The sequence below is a fragment of the Tauraco erythrolophus genome, chromosome 6, assembly GCF_009769465.1.
Source record: "Tauraco erythrolophus isolate bTauEry1 chromosome 6, bTauEry1.pri, whole genome shotgun sequence".
NCBI classification, from domain to species: Eukaryota; Metazoa; Chordata; class Aves; order Musophagiformes; family Musophagidae; genus Tauraco; species Tauraco erythrolophus.
Genome location: NC_141470.1, coordinates 59,371,229 through 59,385,436, shown reverse-complemented (window position 1 = coordinate 59,385,436; position 14,208 = coordinate 59,371,229). Strand labels below are relative to the sequence as shown.

General features: G+C 43.4%; 1 protein-coding gene across 1 annotated transcript in view; it reads left to right on the top strand.

Moving 5' to 3' along the window:
- The first annotated feature begins 466 nt into the window (after positions 1-466).
- The window catches only part of SETD3 (SET domain containing 3, actin N3(tau)-histidine methyltransferase), a 62,292-nt gene continuing 48,550 nt past the window's right edge, over positions 467-14,208 (top strand). Inside the window, exon 1 of the mRNA XM_086613681.1 lies at positions 467-510. The gene's annotated coding sequence lies outside the window, so the exon portion shown is untranslated. The remainder of the gene's footprint in view (positions 511-14,208) is intronic.

Genomic DNA, 14,208 nt, shown 5'->3' with positions numbered 1-14,208 from the left:
GGCACGGCGCGCGAAGACGGAGCCCCTCCTGCCTGGCGGCCAATGAGAAACGACAACCCCAAACCCCCGGCCAATCCCGTCTCCTTCGGCGGCTGCCAAACGCGACAAGCGGGCGGGCAACGTGCCCCCGTGATTTGGGAGCAGACCAATCAGAAAGCCGGAGGTCGAAGATGGCGAGCCGTGGGAGCCAGTAGGAAGCTGAAGGCGTGGGTTGCCTCTCAGCCAATGGGGGAGCGGCCATGCCCTCTTTTAGGACCGGTAGCGAAGACGGAGGGGTGGTCGCTGGGGATTGGCCGCTGCGTGTCCCGGAGGGGGTGGGGCCTTCCGGCTGGCTGCGACTGGGCCAATGGCGGCAGCGGGGCGAGAGAGGGGGCGGGGCCGGGCCGCGAGAGCGGGGCTGGGGCGAGCCAGGCCGCCGCCTCCCCACCCGCGGGCAGCGGCGTCCGGCGCGAGGGGTTCGGTCACCGCGCCGCTCCCACAGGCGAGGCAGGAGCCGCCACCGCGGGGGAGGTAAGGCGGGGCCCCGCCGCAGGTCCCCTCTGCCGCCTGAGCTGGCGGCCCCTCGGCCAGGCCCCCCGGTCCCCCTGCCCCGGTGGGGCCTGCACCCTTCCCCTCAGCCCTGCCGGGGCCTCGCCCCGCCGCAGCCAGCCCCGCCGCCTCCCTTCCCGCAGGAGGCGCCGCTCTTTCCGGCCGCCCCCTCACCCGCCGCCTCGGGTCGCGCTTCGCGGGCCCGGGCCTCACCGCCCCCTGCTCCCCGCGGCGCTGACCCCGGCCTCCTCCCCCGCCGGGCGGCCGCGGCGCGCCGGGCGGCCGTTACCCCACGCGCAGGGCGCCCACGCGCCACGCCCCTCCGCGCGCGGGGCTGCGCCCGCCCCGCGCCGCGCGCCCCCGCCCCTTCCCCCCGGGAGCTGCCGCCTCCGTCCCGCTGGCGGCGGGGAGCGCGGGGTCGACGCTCCGGCTGCTGCTCCCGCTCGCTCTGGCGCTTCTCTCTCCCGCTGGCTCGCCGGAGGCGGTCGGCATGCGCCCCGCGGTCCGCCGCCGGCTCTCTCTCCGGCTCCGCCGCGGGCGGGTCGGTCTCGTGTCAAGCCGGTGTGCGCGCGGTTCAAGCGCGCGAGGCGGTGACAGTCGCGCCTTCGTGCTCGGTTCCCGCGTCCCATCCCCCCGTCGAGGCCGATCAGAAACCAGAGTAAAACAAATGGCTTAAAACTGCTTTCCCCGTGATGTAATTCCTTTTTTTACGCGTGACACGTTTCGAGTACTCCCTACTCCTACTCCTTTGGCTTTCCAGAGAGCTTCCCGTGCTTGCAGCTCTCGGGGTCTGGCTCAGGAGCGTTCCTGCTGGTACGCGGCCTCTGAGTCGTCCTCTGGCAGGAAAAGAGTGCTCTGGTTTCTTTCCTTTTCTCGCCCAGTCTGCAACCTGCTTTAGTAAATGGATCAAACCTATTTGGAGACCAAAAGGTGGTTTTTAAAATCAGAATAAATCATTTAAACTGTTTATTTATAGGGGTGTTACTCCTGGAACAGCCTAGGTCTTTCAGCCTCCCCCTGTTACCACAGCAGCTGCAGAGACGGAACTTGTCGTGAACCCTTCCTCATCTGCTTGTACAGCAACACTTGCTTGGAGTTGCTTAAGCCGAAGCTATGCTTTGCATTTGTCATTTGTTCTCAGCAACTTCCTAAATTTTGAGCTTATGTGGCATTTGAGTTTTCACCCGAAGGCAGTATTTAGCTGTCAGGACAAGCTCAGTTCTTCCTTTTGGAAGTTGTCCCTCACAGCTTAGTTCAAGGTTGGTCTTCTCCCAAGCTTGGTATCTGCTCTTTTGGATGGACTTGTCCTTGGAACCTAAGCTTGCTCAGGAGATAAAGTTGAAAGCAAATTGCCTTTCTCCCTTGGAAGACCATATAACATAAGCACCCGTCTCTTCAAGTGACAGCTTTGTTCTGTGAATATTGCTGCTAACGTTACCTTAATGTCTCACAAGTGTGTGTTCTGCTGTTGTGAGCTTGTAACTACAAAGTGAACAGAGTGTTTTGTAGGTGAGCAAACAGCTGTAGCATTCTGTATGTCCGATATCTGATTCCTGGCATAAAATAATAAGCCAGTGTACAAGTTGTTGGAGTGAATGGTGTGATGGGCACAAAGGCGGGAGATGTTTCCAGATATTTTTGCTCGGTTAAGTAATTTGATATGGTAGAGGGTCAAGCATGCCAGCTTGTGCTTTAATAGAGCTTTCAGTTATGTTTAGCAAGCTGGATTGAAGTATATGTTGAAGTACAGTTGAAAATACTTCCCTGGCATGGTGTGGCTAGAAGTAGGCTTAAGGTCTTGAGGGAAGAAGTGTCGCAAACCCTGAAATCATTTTTAATCAATGTGTTGCTGTTTCCCGTTAGACATGGCCAGATCTGTGCACTGAAGTCAGATCTGAGTTGACACAGACTTCTAATTTCAATATTGTACATAACTTAAAAATAAATCACATAATGTCTCTCTGCATAGAAAGGTGTACATCTTAATGATACTTTTATTGTAATAAATATAATGAACTTGGTATATCTGCTGTATCAGAAGTATTACCTACTTTATCATAGCAGTGCTGATTACACAGGGAAACTGACATATTTGGTAGTTTTCAGCAAATGAGTGGTTTAGTGGCTGCTCTTGGAAAGAAAGTGGCAGTTTGAGGGTGTTGGAGATCTCAGGGGATTTGTATCTTTACTACCAGAATGGCGTGGTGTTCCGTGCTTGTTAAAGGACGCATCACGATGCCTGTGGTTTAAGCATGAGGAGGCTTCGGAGGCCTGTGCTGTTGTGTTAGCTCCATGCTGATGACTGAAATCAGTGTGACTTGCTTCATTCTCAATTAGGAGTTATATGTTATAAAGTGAAGTTAATATTTTCTAGAGGAAGAATATTTTCTACTTAGAAACATGCAAATAAAAGCAGTACATTAGTTTTTTTTCATTCTGCTTGAAAGGAATTTGGGGGGGAAGTCTGAGAGTCTTCAGGAGGAGCTAAAAACTCAAGCAAAGAAATGAAATGACAAAATTAGATTGGCAAAGTGGTAGAGTTTAACAGTCCATTTATTGTTTATTTTCTGTAAAGAGTAAATATTTTTTCTTTTCTGGCCAAATAGTTGTCTGAGGAGCTGGTTCAAAAGAGACGCGAGGGCTGTTATTAATCATTAAGACAGACTTGTTTCCTGTGAGACAACTAATAACCTATCTTCCCTAGAAGATCAGTAATAGTATTATTACTGTCTTAGGTAGAAGGAGTGCGTCTTACTATAAGAAAGCTTTAATGAAGGTGAGAGGACTTGGGGGCAACTCTATAATTATTAATATAATGTGGCATGTTGTCTTGGATGTAGCCATTTTTCTTTGCCCTTTGGCATTTTGTGTTACGTTCAAATTAATGATTTCTTACCAGAAGTTTATATTTAATTTATGTTGTGCTCTTGTGTTAAGTATCTAACTAGGTTCAACTGCAATGCAGGGGAGGTGAGGAATAATGTCAAACTGACAGTACTTTTTTTTCTCCAGTAGGTCTAGGAGTAGCTTCAGGATCCCAAGTCAGAATATTGTCAAGACCTGTTCTCTTTGATTCTAATTATAAGACTAAATGTTTTTGGAAGTTGCATTCCAACAATTAGTTAAATTTGTTGGAGTTGGTGTTTTTTGTAAGTACATCAAATGAACATTTAACTGATTTTAGTAACTTCTTTGGTACTATCCTGCAGAGTGGCTGCTTCCCAGTATCACAGTAATATTTATGTACCATCATTTTTTCCTTAACCTGAAACGGAAATGGGATTAATAAAGTTTGTTCTCTGCAGGGTAGATGCATGCAATGTGTACAGCAGTGGTTCAATCTTCCCTCTTTTGTACATGCTTTAGACTTGTGCTAATGTTGGCAAACCTGTGGTGGTGCAGCTTTTTATAGCAAACAAGGGATTATTAATTTAATTCTGACCATCCTTTGCCAGCTAACTTATTAAAGACACTTCAGCTTCCTAGGCCTGGTTTTAGATGTTTAATAATGTTTTAACCAAGACTACTAAGTGTAAAATAGGAGAAAGGACCTCTCAAATCTAAATAAGGTATACTGGGAGTTCTTCATTGTACCGTAAAAACACCCCATTAGTGTTTGGCTCTATTCTTGTGTATTCGGATCTAGACTTTGAAGAGGCTTGTGTTGTAATGATTAAAAGGCAAGTTCTGCACCCAAGAGTGGAGTGTTTTAATGTTGCTTTGCATTCTTGCTTCTGCCTTTCCTCTGCTTAACCTTCTCTGCTCTCTTTTTCTGTTTTTAGCTGCTCTGCCCTACATTGGCTCTTGCCTGCATCTCTTGCACCAAACGACTATTCCAGTTGCTCCATCTATCCCTGTCTGTCTTTTACTGCTTCCCATACTGTTGAGCAAGCCTGCTAATGCTTTTTCTTTCTTTGAAGTAAGGAAGAATTAGCACTGAAGTCTTGCATTTCAATTCTGGGATCTGTTACCAGGCTAGAGCAGCAGACCTGTCAGCTGCAGGGAGGATTCCACCTCTCTTTCTAGCCTGGGCTGAAGCATGCTTAGATGTAAATGACTCTGCTTGATATCAGTTTTATCTCCAGTGAGTACATGTGAACAGGTGTTTACATGCTCTGAAGCTGGCCACATCTAAGTAGTACATAAGGCAGACGTAAAGCAAAAGGCATGTCTCTCAGAGTGTAGCTGCTAATATCCTATGAAGAATCAAAATAGATTATAACTTCTAATTTGAGAAATTTCTTTTACTTTTCAGAAGGATTTTCTGAGCCTGAAGTTAAAGGCTGTTATGTTATGTATTTGAGAATGGCAGATTAGTATATACTTCCTGTTTTATTTTATTCTTGGATGTTTTCCCAGTATCTCTGAAGGAATTGGCTGACCTGTCCTGGAAGTGCCTGAGCAGCAGTGCTTGAACCACCATGATTTTCAGCCAGTGTTTTAATGTAGGCCAAAATTGTCTTTGTAGCTGAAGATGGACTGTAAACTGCGTCAGTTCTAATAAGTCGATTTTCAGTTGTTTCTGTTATGAGTGTGAGCAACCTGCACTGAAGGGAGGGGAGTCCATCTCTGAGGCTCTTGTGTTATCAGTCTGATTGTAGCCTTTTGCACGTGGATCAATTTTTAGGTTTTGCTTTTCATATATGTTGATTTATATTTTAGGATATGATACACAGTGATGGAAGTAAGGAACTCAGTAAAACGAAGTCTCTTGCATTGCAAATGCTGCCTGTATTTTTTAGGAAATATTTAACAGAAATAGCAGAATTTTTCCTTTCTTTCTTGCTTTATAGCACTAGTGGCCAAAGTTTTCATGTAGTATTATCTTAATGGAGTGGGATAAGGATGTGATGCATAGGTTTTCACTTCCATGGAACCTACATTGGTGGTCCAGTACCTCTCATATAACGGGTCTTTCTCAGCATGCCTATACTGATGATGATTTAAGGGAATATGAGTTACTTTGCCAGGAGGAGGCTGTGGCAACCAAGCGTGAGGTGCAGGCTGTTTCCTGCCCCTGCCATGCCTTCTGGGGGATCGGATTAACTGTCTTTGTGGCCTCTCTTGAAGCCATTGGGTTATTTTTACTCGATGACAGAGTTTATAGATGTAGCTACATAATAACTTCAAGTACTGATAGGAGGAGCTTTTGAGTTTAAGAACTTTTGTATTGAAATATTTTTTACAAGGACTTCTGAAGGATCTAGTTTTGCAGATTTGCTTCTAGGTAATTCAAATGAACAGTGTCCTAACATCTGCAATTATATAATGTGTGAATCTGTATGTATACTCTATCCCATTGTCCAAGTCATCAGTGAAGATGGTAAACAATGTTGGTCCCAATATTAATCCATGGGGAACACCACCACTGTGACTGGCCTCCAACTGGACTTTGTGCTGTTCATCACAGCCTTTTGAACAGAGCAGTGCAGCCAGTTTTCAGTCCACCTCACTGTACACTTGTTTAGTTGGTACTTCATCAGCTTGTCTGTGAGGACGTGATGGTAGACAGTGTCAAAAGCCTTGCTAAATTAGAGATGAACAGCATCCACTGCTCTCTCATCAAGGTTACAACATTGGTCAGGTGTGACTTCCCCCTTATAAATCTGTGCTGACTATCCCCAGTCACCTTGCCCTTCATATGTTTGGGAATGTCTTCTGAGTTTACTTGCTTCAACAGCTTCCCTACACTCAGCGCTGGTGAGGCCACACCTGCAGTACTATGGCCAGTTCTGGGCTCCCCAGTGCAAGAGAGATGAAGCTACTGGAGATAGTCCAGTGGAGGGCCACTGAGGTGATTAAGGGACTTTCCTCATACAAAGAAAGGCTGAGAGAGCTGGGATTGTTCAGCCTGGAGAAAAGAAGGCTCAGCGGCATCTCCTCAGTGTGTATAAATACCTGCAGGGAGAGTGTGAAGAAGGCAGAGCCTGACTTTCCTCAGTGGTGCCCAGTAACAAAACAGGAAGCAACGGGCACAAACTGAAACAGAGGAGTTTCCCTCTGAATGTCAGAAAACCATTTTTTACTGTGAGAGTGACTGAGTCTCTGTTCTTTGAGATATTCAAAATCCATCTGAACATGGTCCTGGGCAGCGGGCTCTAGGTGGCCCTGCTTAAGCAGGGGGATTGGACAAGTCAACTTCCAGTGGTCCCTTCTGATGTGAGACACTGAGTGGTTTTTAAGTTTGTTTAAATGTTTCTTTTCCTGATCCTCTTTCATTGAGGATAAGACTTCCTTACATCAGGTCTCGGGGCCTGAGATTCCTGAAGACAGGTCTAGAAGAAGGCATAGAGTACTGAAGTCTTTTTTTCTCTGTCCTTTGTCACCAGGTCCCCTTGCCCCATTCAGCAGCAGGCTCACATCTTGCCCAGTCTTATCTTCCTTTAGCTCCTAATGCACCTGTAGAAGCCATTCTTACTGTGTCTCTTCTTGTATTCCTGTCCCTTGCCAGATTCAACTCAAAGTGGGCTTTGGCTTTCCTAACCCCATCCATGTATGCTCAAACAGCGTCTTGCTTCTTCCTGGGTCACCTGTCCCTGCTTGCACCTCTTCTTTTTCTTCGAGTTTTGTCAGGAGCAACTTGTTCATTCATGCAAGTCTCCTGCCACCTTTGCTTAACATCCTGCATATGGGGATGGACCATTCCTGAGCTTGGAGGAATCGATCATTGAAAGTCTCACCTCTTTACAGTTCTTAGAAATGATGGAGTAGTAGCAGAATAGCTTCTTTTCATCCTTCAGTTTTCAATGGCATGCTCTTAGAAGAGGTGAAAGAAGTAGGGCACTAGGGCATATTTTCTGAAGCCAAGAACAGATGCCCAAGTTAGCAAATTGAGTTGTCCTCTTGTATCAAGATGGTTCTGGGAAGCTATGTAAGATTTGTGAGAGTATTTGATGCTGCTTTTTTTTTAGAAATACAACAGACAATGATTTATCACTTTGAAAATTTTGTCTAGAGGTAGAAGTGTTCTGTTTAGGCATATGGATGATTTTTGTTACATTTTTAATACCTGTATAGGCAGAATTTCAGTGTTTGTCAAAATGGTTCTGGTTTACTTCTTTGCTAGATGTTGCACCTTATTCTGTTTTTAGAATTGCTTTTCCAGACTTTCACTGGAATCTAATGAATTGTTGCTGGTGTGCTCTTCCATTGACTATTGATGCAATGGAATAGAGCTTGACGTCAGTGTTCAGAGTTGGGCTTCTTAATTCTTCAAAACTACAATAAAATGTTTAGATCTTCCAGTCTTTGCTGATGCCGTGCACCTATCTACAGGTTAATTTTTTTCAGTTCTGCCAATTGAACCCTGGATACATAGGCATTTCTTTAATGCACCTGCACAGGTTGTTTTTTGTTGGACGTCTTGCTAGGAAATGGCTACTGGTGTGTATCTAAAAGCTTGTGACACACTTGTCCTGTTTTAGGATTTTTTACATAAATGAAATTTGCTTTTCGAAATAGGCTCACAACTTCTGGGTCAATGCTCCATTGTCTTGTACAGACTGTGGCATCTGGGTGGTCTGTGAGCTTCCAGGTGGCATGGCTATAGCTGCTAAGATTCAGGAACTTGATGAGATTAATATATTTCAGCAGTCTTTTTGTGGTACTCCATTCCTAACCTCTGTAAGCCAGCAGCACTTTTGTAACTACTATATAACTACTACTGCTCAGTGTGGAGGGTAATACTGCCTGGGTTTGGATATTCCTGGTATGTCTAAATATTTGGAGGCTGTCAGATTATGATCTTGCAGCTGAGTAGTCTTTTCTTTGGAAGCTGTCTTCTACAGATGAAGTGGGTCTCAGCAGGAAACTGAGCTATGTATGGTTGAATTTCTTTCCTTGAGGATCTTTGCTTGCTGGAATAGTATTTTTAGACTTGCAGAAAGTAGCAAAGGTTGGCTGGTGAAGAAAGAAAAATGGCTGTCTGCTTTGGATGACTAGCAACAACGTTTAGTCTTCCGTTTTGCTAAGCAGACTTGCACTGATAGCATATTAATATATTAACTCTTCTTAAAATAGAGAGGCATCCATTCCCTCAGGAGTATGCCGCACCTGATTCTGTCAGTCAGGAGCAAGTAAAATGGATGTTGTCAGATCAATTGGAGAGGCTTTGTGTGCTGATACAGTGAAGAAGCCGATTTAACCATAAAATGTAGAGTTGCAGAAAACGACTGTTGGGTTTTCATGTAGTTGTCAGAGTCAGACTGGTGTCTGTTCTCAGCCTCTCTTTCTAAAAGTCAGCATTCTAGCAGTTATTTCTCACTTTGTTCCCAGCTGATGCTTGGAATAATGGTGAGGTCTAAAGGGTTCATGAAACTATGGGTTTTGTGTTTCTCAATGCTCTATTAAAAATAGAATTCCTGCTTTCAAGACAATGACAGATAATGTTGTGATTTCCTTCTGTCACTGTAGGATGCCTCCTTGTACAGCCTGTTTCTCTGCCCTATTAAAACTTTGAGTCGATGCCTGAATATAAAAAACTGTCCCATTGCACTTTGAGTTCAGCATTTGGAAGACTAAACGGAAACAACAGGCTAATGCAATAACTACTCACTTTATTTTGTGGTGCCTTGTAGCTGGTCTCTGCAAAGGATTTGGAGGTATAGCGCAGAGTTTCATATAATGATATGAACAACCACAAACTCTGGTATAGTCTTAAAGGTACAGTGTTTGCCTGCTTTGAAGGTGGGAAGTTAGTGTAGTGATGCAGCTTTTATTTGTTTTACCAGGGTTTTGCTGTTGTACTCGAAGAAAGCAAAATTCTCTGCAACTTTGAGGAACATTTTGCCTTCTGTTAAAGATACAACTTTAGCTTTTCCAGAAAAATCTCAGAAACATCAGATCAGGTTAATAACAAAAAGCTTGTTTGAGCGTGTCTGCAGTCTTCTACCCTGACAGTATGTGACACGCTGGCCTAAGGCATGGGACATGAGCAGTCTAGTTTTGGAAAGTACTGCTGCTCCCAGAATGGATTTTTCTCTGGTAGATAGAGATTTACCGATATCACCTGCAGCAAGACGTTAGGAGCGACTTCTCTATGATAATACTCACCGTGTTAGTATTCAGTTCTGTCCTTTGTGTTCCGTAAGGAAGAATTGGTTAGAGTGGAAGTTATCTCTCTAGCTAGAAATTAGCCAGGCTGGTAGATAGTGGTTCTCTTTGTGGAAGCAGGAAACTCACCTGCAGAAACCGGGAAGCAGAATGGTAACAGTACCAGCCACTCAGAAGTCATTCTGCTGCCTTCTCTCCTTCTTGAGATGATATTGGGTAGGAACTAATTTTCATTTTGGGCTGATGGATATGAATTTCATCTTGCAAGTGTTTCAGATGTGACTTGCTGGTTGATGCAATGTCCAGTTCATGGTCCTTTACTGGAGAAGAGGAGATGGCAGTGTTCTGGTGAAGGAGACAGGGCTCCAGCTATGGCAGCGGGCCTTGAAGCTGCTTCTTGAGCTGTGCCTCCTTGCTGTGGCATAGGAAGCCATGCAGGTCTAAGACGAGATTGAAAGGTGCTGGGTCTCCAGAGGCCTGAGGCAAGTGGATTATCTGTGCTGGCTGTGCAGCAATGAGAGAGCCCCAGGAAAACAGAAATGCAGGTGGTTAGAAATAAGAACATAGAAGTCGGTTTGGAGGGGTCAGAGCTAAAAGGTACCTGGGGTTTGTCGGGGGACCATAGAAATGGTTGCAGCTCCTTATTTGGACACTTTGGAATATTGCTTGTAGAGCCTGGTCAGCCCTACTCTTGGTTTTGATGCATGGCCTGCCTGAGGGTTAGCCAGATAGGTCACTGACATGACTAGTGTTTGGATGGAAATAAGGCAGGGTAGAAAAGCTGATTTTCAGCAGGCATGTTAACAGTGCATTAATGCACTTGAGGCAGTTCTCGTGGAAAGATGTTATTCAATCATTCTACCTTAAAACAGAGAAGAGGACTTTATTCAGAAAGTAGTGGGGTCTTCCTGGATATATTCTGAGACTGGAGAGAGCAATGCATTTACTCTGTAATGTGTGCTAAAATAAATGTTCAAAATATTTCTATTTTGGTCTGTTTTGTCACCTGCAAACATACAAAATAAATGTGCTACCAAGCAGTTCTACCATAGTTATTCTGAATTGTGAGGATTAAAATTTCTGAGAAGCTGATGGCAGTTTACAGTGCCTTGTGGTCTGTATACATTTTGGTTATTATTTTTATCAAACATTTGAGTGCTCAGGGCTGAAGCCAAGTAATGCTTATTATAACCACCATCTTTCTTGTACCTGACAGCCCAGTAAATGCCTGTGTTAAAAGCTTTCTTATTTCAAACCACTGCAGCGTCAGTGGTTTGAGTAAACATGGAGGATACTCTAAGCACTCAAGTTGCCAATTATGAATGCCAGAAAATAAAAAGGGGCTTGGAGGAACCTGCTGATTAGCTTTCGAGGTCTACAAGAAAAAGATGAGAAAACTGCCAGTATTTCACCTGAAACTTCTAGTCCTACTTTCTACAATAGTCACCGTTTTAACTACTAGATGACAGTGGGCTTCAGGCAAGCAGGTTGGGAGGGCTTTCCAACTGTTACGCCCTCAATTACATTACTTACCAAGCATTCCTAGAAGCAGCTTCTTAATTTTTTTTAACAATACACATAGCACTTAAATGTTGTCAGAAGTTTATTTCTGAACTGTCAAAATAATATTCTTTTGGGATTTAGAAATGCTAAGTGCTTGGTCTGCTACAGGTGTCTTCAAGGACACTAAGATTACAGTATCTCGAAGTGTAATCATAACTGGACTTGACGGCTGTGGTCTCTTCAGTGAGAGTTCCAGCAAAAAAGCCCCTAATCATTAGCACCTGCTATGAGGCAGGTCTGCAATAATTTTACTGGGAAAGTTTTTTCTTTGAGCTATTAAGAAATACTCTGGAGATGCTCTGTTTGTCAGTTGCATTGCAGTAAATCTGTGCACTGCTACAACTTACATGTTGGCAACCATTGCGCTACCTTACCGTATAACGAAGAGCTGAATTGTCCTCAAACTCCGCATGGGTACATATGGAGTGAATGATGGTAACGCTGATTCATTATTTCCAAGAATGACCAGTGATATTTTTTTTTTTAACTAGTTGATGTCACTCCACACCCAGAGCAGGAAAGTTAACAGCAAACACATTACCTGGCATAGATATTCCCACATGTCCTAGAAAGGTTAAGAAAAGGCATGCAAATACCCACTGCAATTCTCCATGCTGTTCTCTTTTCCCTGTTTGCATTAGCTTATACCGTGGTTCCTGGCTGCAGCCTGGAAACCCTTGGCATTGATTATGTGTTGAATAGACACTTCTGTACTATTGTGTTTTGTTCTTTGTAGTCTGATAGGGATCTTAAGCACTGCTGGTCAGGGTGAAGTGCCGAAAGTACCATCTCTGAGCACACTTTTAGGGAGTTAATCTGCTGTGGACAGAAGCTTGGTGGAACAGCTGTGCTTCACTCTTAGCTAGAGAAAAATAACAGCAGTTATTTTAAAACTGCTTAGATTCTCTTCTGTAAGAACAGGGTATTCCAGGAAACAACACAAAACTGTAGCTGAATTCAGATATTTATAACTTCAAGCACAATTTAATTGTGCACACTGGGTAGTGTCAATTCAGTGTCCAAATATAGGTCCTTAAGCATTTTTTTTGTTCCAGCAGTGGTGTTGAAACATTGAGCCAATTTAAGTTGTTACAAGACATGAATGTATAATGAAACTCATTTTGAGGGCAAGAATCACATATGCTGCCACATAGCATAGAACAGGTCTTAAAGCTTGCAGAAACTTGTTCTATGCTGTGGTTATCCTCTATCCTTCCTCCTTTTTGTTAGAGAGATTTGCAAGATGTGTTTTGTCACTTCACGTAAGTATCACAAGGACTGTGTGGATTAGAAGTCCTTTCGGCTTAAAGGGATGTGGCCTGTCTGGGGTACATCTGTATCACCTAGCTGCTTGGAAGAAAAACTTGGACACACAGATTAGTTACATTAGAAGGGCCCAGAATCTGTGGTGAGTGCTTTTATAGGATCTGCTGCCTGTCCCGTGATTGGAGATGTGGGTTGTCAGTAAGATGGCCCTACATAATTATCCGTTTGGAAAGGAGCAGCCTAACAGGCAATAGTAAATCATATCGGAGTTGCAGTATGTGTAGAAAGCAGAGAGTAGGCAAAAGTGTTAAGACAAAAAATAAACAGAACCGATAGGAGAATTTTTTAGTGCATAGAAATAATTGTGGGCCCAATTGCTACTAGGTTGCTTGAGGGCATTCCACTTAGGTGGAATTATTGTTGCAATTAAACAGTAGTCCTTGGCATTAAGTATCTTCAGCTTTAAATCTCTTCCTTGGAGACAGTCCAGTTAATTGGAATATATGTTATTGCCTAGTTTTGTATTATTTATGCCATTGACTATAATGCAATTAAAAAAGAATTAAAAAAAAATTATGCAGTGATACCCAAGAATTTTTTTTTGCTCTTCAGCCAGGCTCAGTTTCTTCTGCTCTAGCTGTTACGTGAAGCAGATGCAGTAATATATAGTGATATATACCCAATATGCATCTAATCTTTTATTTGCGTCCTAGAGAATTTACATATAAAATATGTCTCTGATGTTACACACTTTTTAAATCTTTTTGGGGATTGTTTTTTTCAGTAATACATGGAGGAATGGGTTAACTCCTTGACAGAAGAAGTTTTTCTACCCCTTTAAAGAGGTCCTGCCTCTTTTTTGGTGGTTAAAATTATTCTGATTCTTACTGACTAAGAAGCAGTTGCAGTGAGGGCTGACCCATATGAAATGTACAATTTGGGTTAAAAAAACATTTCCCGTTGAAATCATGTGTGCTTAGATACCATCATCCTAAAGTTTTTAATGGCATTCAGGGCTCTGTCTAAATTTCAAAGCACATCAGCTGTCTTGAATGGGGACTGAATTTCTGCTCTTAGTTGTTCACTCTGTGTCAAGGTGATGAGTGCCACAGTGTTTTGTTGCACCTCTTATAATATTGGTGAATTTTAACTTTTACTCATGCCTCATAGTCATCAGCAATGACTAATTTTCTTACCGTTGTCATTTTATCTCTAAGCAAAATACTAGAAACAGTGATAAAAGGTCCTAATTCTTAATTGGATAAGTCATCGTTGATATTAAGGTTTACATAACGTAGTTTTAGTACCTGTCCTGTATTTACCCTGCGAAGTACGTACGCTGTGAGCATGCTAGCGTGGTTCAAGAAGTCGCTGTCTGAAAGGCCATACGAGGGTGATTTTTGAGCATTGTTGGCACATTGCAATGGGAAGTAGAACAGCTTGTGTTAAGTCATCACAGGAGCTATTTTGGAAATTTATGGATTTTTTTGGATCTTTACAAATCAGTTTAAGTACAGGCAAAGGTAGCACGTAGTTACTAGTTCATGTCTTAGCATATGAAAATTTTAAAATAAACATTGTATAGTAATTTTCTAACTGTAAGTCTTGCTTAACTGACATACTGGCTAATAGAGATTTGAGGCAGTATTAACAATTCTGTATTTACAGTTTTACAATTTGGGAAAGCTTTCTTATGTGAGCATTGGGAAAGTAGATTTTGACAGCTAATCTCATACAAGAAACTTTAAAAATGTTTGGTCCACAAAAGGAATATGTTGAGGGTGTTGTTTTGGGATTATG